We start from the raw sequence: 6,401 nt of genomic DNA, 5'->3' as shown, positions 1-6,401 counted from the left end.
CACATCAGGTCTTTGGAACAATGAGCCAGGCATCTAATGAACAGCACACTTCCTTAGCAGAAGAAACATCAAAACATGTGGCACTGCAATTTAGGAGAGATGCAGAACTTGAGCATTCAGAGGCACATACTGAGTTAATTTTCCTCTTAAAAAATAATTGCCCTACAAACACGAGTATGGGGGAGTCTAGTGATAGTTATGTCATCTTCTTTGCACATAAATAGGAATGGGTTGGGTGAACATTGTATTGCAAGGGTTACATGCGCCACCTAAATCTAGGTCACATCAAGAGATTCAAAGAAAATTTCTGAGTTTACCGATACATTTTTAGCAAGTACCGCATTTCCGAGTACGCAGGAGTTGATAATATGAGAAATACCGGTATTTCGTTTAGCCTGGCCTTTTCTCACTTTAAAATTAGTGCTGCGGTGAACTTTTGGGTAAAGTTTATATGATGCGAAACAAACACGTAGGAAGAGCTTGGGTCTAGTCCAAACTCGGCTGCCTGTTTTCATGGCTGAAGCAGCACAACACTCACTGTCACCTTCACTCCTATTTTACTCTCCATGTGAAGCCGACTGGCGTGTGCTGGTCTTGATGTTCAACCCAAACTACTGACTCCAAACAAAAGACCACGACGAAAGATAGTTCATCGGTAACCATTGGGCAACATCAGCTATAATTACTTCGAGAGGAGGAGCTGGTATTAAACCCATGGTACATTCCTGGTGTTGGTCCTTATTTTAGTGGCTCTTATAGTCTGTTATTTTTTCCTCCCTCTAATGGCCAAGAGGGAGAGGAGATCCTGCCCTGGCAGTGGGAGCTTGCTCCAGCAGACTCTTTGGTAAGCGGCCCATTCCCATTGTTGATTCAGACTGTCTCGTGTTGGGAGCAAACCCACATTCATATACTTTCTTTTTTTTTTTTTTTCTGCAAGAACTTAAATTACTTTTCACTGAATGTGTCTCCAGCCCATAATGGCCATAAAGGCCATCTGTGCTCCCGGGCGTTTGGCTCACAAGCAGAGGACAGCAGATGTTGACTGGAGCCTCCTCTGCTGTCCGCCTTTCAGTTTTGTGAGCGTCATCGATACCTGGGCAAAACCAACAAAAATAAACCCAAAAAACCTCCCTACCACTAAGCCAGAATTTCTGCTTGCGTCATATTTCACACACATTGCACAAGCAGAGTTGCTAAGGCAACATGAAAGTCTCTGGCAAGTCAGGTGTGTCATGTCACTTCTTCATCAGATCATGGCCTCAAGAGTTAGGATGGAGCAACTATGAGCCCTTGTTCCTGTTCTTGGCCTGTTCCTGGCTGAGGTGCTGACAAAACATGGTCAGTCTGGACATTTGGTGAGCAAAGATAGCCTTTCCATCACCTGTTCATTTGTTATCGATGCTGCCAAAGTAATTTGGTGTCATCCTTTTAATACAGGCACAGAAATGACAAAGCAAGTTATAATCTTCCTTCATGGCAGATCTCACAAGAGACACAAAGATGTGTCACCAGTGAGCAAAAATTATTCCCAGGGCTTTATTAATATTATTCTCAATTACATGTTGACTACGTATGCTGTATTTGAAACAGATACAAGTCATGGATCTTACGTAGAAGAAATATTACTTGCATTGTTGTTATGTTTTAAAGCAGTTTATACTGCACAGAGTGACAAATACCAGCATACATTAAAATAGCCACCTCCTAAAAAACACTTGAAAAGAAACTGTCTCATATAAACTATTTATAATACTAATCTTATTGATGTCAGCAGGAAAATATCCACCGATTTCAAAGTGAGAAGCTAAGTCCTTTCTTTCCAGTGCAATATTAACCGAGATTAATAAAACTGAATGAATTGTAACACGCAATTTATGTATTTAGCGGGAAATTTTCGCATTCAGCAAGTCTCACAGCACAGCTGGGCCAATAGAGTTCTCAATTAGCTTTTTTTATGTGAGCTGCTTTGTTTCACAGTCTCACAGATCAGCAAAATTCTGCGAGTGTACAGATGGCATTTACCACAGAACAAGAGTAAACTTGAGGAAATTTGTTTGGATTGTTTCAAATAAATCATGGGAGCATTTCTATTTGGCTAGTAGTTTTGAAAAAAAAAATATTTTTTTAAAATTAATTTTCAGTCAAATTTAAAAGAAGAAAAATAGCCAGAAGTAAAACCAGAAATAGAATAAACAGCTACTAATCCACAGGCAGCAGAATGCTGGACGGCAGTCCAACACACTTGATATTAATTTACAATATTACTTTTTTGTATTTATATTAAGGCTAATGAGGTTTAAACAGAACTATCTCTTCTTATTCATAGTGGTATAATAGGATTGTTAGATTTGAGAGAAAATGCAGATTCACATGAGGAGTAATTCAACCACATATTTACAGGTGACAATAGATGGTAAAGCAGCTGCTTTCAGGAGATGGTAAACAAATTAAAAATGTTTCGTACTGCCAGATTATTCTCTAATTTATTACTGTCAGCAGTGACAAATCAATGAAGAAAAAGGCAGAAGCTCAGGCCTGGACATTTGTTGCCCACATGGGTTTATTTTAGGTCTCTCGCTGGCTCTGTTCTGACCTCCTTGGAGGAGCCTTCTCAGGGCGGGCAGCACATACGCTCAGTTTCATGCGATAAAAACACAACTTAGTGGGTTGCAACTTGGTAGTATCTCCTGCTGAAGAGGGAGGCTGGCTGAAGCTGCAAGGCTGGGTGCCATTCAGTGCCTCAAAACTCCAGCCCTCTTCCAGTTAGCAGGACAGAAATAACCTAACTATCCATTTCCAGAACTGCAGTTGTTTTTCCAGAGCAAAGATCTGGAGTCCATGATGAGTGATAAACCATTAAACCAGATGGACCTTGTTTCGTTTAAGCTGTGTTACTGCATGTGATATTGTGCTGCAGAAAAAAACATAATTAGCAAATTAGGGCAAAATGTTGCAGGTAACCAGGGAGCTGCTCAAGCTTCTGTGTAATGCAGAAACCATTATATTTGGGAGATGTTTATTTAAAAAAAAAAAAAAAAAAGTAAAGAATCTGCAAATTGTTGCTAAATAAAGCAGTGTCATTAGTTATTAGTTCCCAGAGGGAAAAATAAGTATGTTCAGGTTATGCCATTTGTCGTACATCAGTCAGCAGGGTGGAGAACCCACCCTGGGGTCAGAGCAGGCACAAGAACCTGTACCAGGCCAGCAATAAACCATGGGCCAGCAACGACAACTTCACAGCCAACATCTGTGGCAAACTGATTTTATCTCCCTTCATGGAAAGCTGCAATTCTGGCATCTGGTGGTTTTCTCTGACACAGTAAGGAAAAAATAATTCCAAAAATTTCACTCTATCAGCCCAATTAATAGCAAAGACTAGGTCCTTCAAACTGGTGGGACATGAGGTAAAAATATTGTGTACAAGAGAGTATCTGAACTTCCCAAGCAGTTAACTTCCATATGGTCATGTTCCAGTGTTCCAAAATCCATGACCTGTTGGGAAGAGGACAGGTGGAGGAGATCCTCTTGTGAATCCTCCCCTTATGGAGCCAGGGTCCCCAAAATTGTCCCCCAGGCAGCCTTACTCACACCTACCTGGTAGTCCAGACTTACGGACCAGGGATTTTGGGACCTATAGGATGAGGCAGCAGCTGCATCACAGTTATGAAGGCATGATAGCTCCTAAAAGGTGAGTTCAAAGAAGGCATCTGCCATCCTCTGCTAAAAGAACAACCAGGGATCTCTCACGTGGTGAATAAATCAAGAACCAGAAGGCTGGAAAAATGAACCTATTATCTTGCGACTTGCAGCATGTAAGGAGCTGAAAACAAGTGGAATTCCTGCTTTTCTTCTGTCATAGCCAAACATAAATTGATGGGAGTTTGGTGACATGTGGTCTGGGGAAAAGCGACGTGTTTCACGTAAGAGGGCAGGCAATAGAGAGCGTGTGGCTCAAATGCTGAACGAGCAGCAGGAAAATATGCCCTCCCTAAACTTCATTAAATGGATTGTGAACAGATAGCAGTAATTCAAAGATACCCAGCCCCTCACCTTCACACCAGCATAAATATTTCTGTGGAAACACTGCTAGAAACCCCAACGCATTCAGACTTCAGGCTAAAAAAAAAAAAAGCAGAAAAACAAAACATCCAAAGCTGCCTAGAAATTTGTGAAACCTGATTTAGATATCCTCAAGCTGACACAGATTAATCAGCTCTTCACAACCAAGCTTTGCCTTGGAGTTAATCACAAACGATAACATTAGGCAAAGGCATGGGATCTGCAGGGTCAGACCTCAAAACAACAGAACATGACAGCTGGCAAAGTCCCCAGGTTGTGATCCCAAATACCAGCAACCGGGAAATCCTGGACAAGAAATCAATACGGAGATAGAGAGAAAGAACAAGAAATTGCCTGTGTATATGTGTACGAACACTTTCTGCTTTGATGTGAGTTTTCTCAAGGCATTGCAGCAAAATGCCGCATGTGGTCGTGTTTGTGAAGTTTTGCTGGAGACTCATGACAGCAGAAGTCTAAGCATGTGGTAATTGTTTGGAGCCCTCCGAAGCTGGTACATCAAAGCAAAGGGCAGCATGGATGATCCATATGTCCAACCTGCTGGTTCCTTATCCCCCAGCTACTTTTCTCTGTTCCTATCCAGCTCAGCCCTTGCATCAACACTTCAAAAATCTTCTTGACAAACATAATTCTTACTGTTTTTCAACCAAAGGCATGGCAAAGCCACCTGAACTGGGGCCAAATCAGGGGAAGTATACCTAGGTCTGACCCAAGGCTGTCGCTGCCAGCAGGAAAAAGAGCTGTAAGTCAGCGAGAGCGGGGTGAGCAGGAGACACTGGCAGCTGGAAGGAGCCAGAGAAAAGGAAGTGGGATAGACAGAAACAGAAACACTCACTGGCTGGGAAGAGCTTGGGAAGGAGGGGGGAGGAGTACCCAGGTGCCAAAATATGCAACTGTAACCCCATGTATGAAAATCTACTTTTTTAGCAAGAACACAGTAAGAATATACGGGTGTTTACATGCACACAAATACACTGAATTCCACATAAACCATTTCCAAGTAGGATTTTTTTAACTCCAAATTTCAGCAAATAATCATCCTCTGTCCACAGACCAAAATTATCTGTGGAAGATTATGAAATAAGAGTCACATGTACCTTTCTTAGCCAAGAAAGCATTACCTTCTTCTCAAGGTAATTACCTTCTTCTCTTTATTAATTGATTAGCCCACTCTTTTCATTAATTGTGTCCTGATGAAGAAATCAAATGAAGGAGACAGAAAAGGATGGAGCCTTCTAGGGGAAGCCTTGGTTTTAGGAAGGTCAGTGCTAGAGCAGGTGGTTTTGCTTTATCGTCTTGGCAAACATGCCCAGGATGCCTCAAACTACTACCTGAAAGGAAGTTGTAGCATGGAGGGTGTTGGTCTCTTCTCCCAAGTAGCAAGTGACAGGACAAGAGGAAATGGCCTCATGTTATGCTAGGGGAGGTTTAGATTGGATATTAGGAAAAAAATTCTTCATGGAAAGGGTTGTCAGGCATTGGAACAGGCTGCCCCGGGAAGTGGCGGAGTCACCATCCCTGGAGGTGTTTAAAAGCCATTTAGATGAGGTTCTTATGGACGTGGTTTACTATTAGAGTTAGGTTATGGTTGGACTTGATGATCCTGAGGGTCTCTTCCAACTGAAATGATGCTACTGAAGCTTTTCAACCTGTGGCTGCTCTGGTATAAAACAAAATCAAACTGCACGAACAGCTACTCGTGGAGTTTCCTGCTTCCTTTTGAATGCACGTAAGAGTGAGAAGGGACCAGGGCCAGACAGGCAGAACAGGACCTATCATGGGCTTTATATTTTGTAGAGTCACCACCCAGAGCACAGCTCCTAATTATAACCCCCAGGGTAACCTATATGGCCCCATGGAGCCTATTTTATTACATGCCTCCCACCTAGTCCATCACATAGCTAGACAGTTTGCATCCAGCGGACACTGGCAAAAAGTAAAAAAGATAACCTCAAATCATTTAGGCCCCAAAGCCATCACACAAATTTAAAGGCCCACATTGCATAATGAAATTCAGCTGAATTTCTGAGCCTCAGGAGCCCTCTTCTAACCTCTGGTGGCTTGGGATGTGTAGTTAACCAACGAACTTCTTCACAGGGGCTCAACACACGCTCCAGGTGCTGTGATCTTCTCCAGCACACACTGAGCCCACAGCCACTGCCATTCAGGCGACACTGAGTGCTGGTGGTTCCCCTCCTGCATATAATGCCATAAGCAGAGCATTTGCTGAGGTCAACTGCTGCATGCTAAGTCTACCTGGACTTTCAAATCGTTCAAGCACCCATCTCCACCTCCTCAGACGGTGACTTAACAGACATATAGAG

The sequence above is a fragment of the Streptopelia decaocto genome (genome assembly GCF_964273445.1).
Source record: "Streptopelia decaocto genome assembly, chromosome: 1".
In the NCBI taxonomy this organism is placed as follows: domain Eukaryota; kingdom Metazoa; phylum Chordata; class Aves; order Columbiformes; family Columbidae; genus Streptopelia; species Streptopelia decaocto.
Note: the sequence above shows the minus strand (reverse complement) of the source record.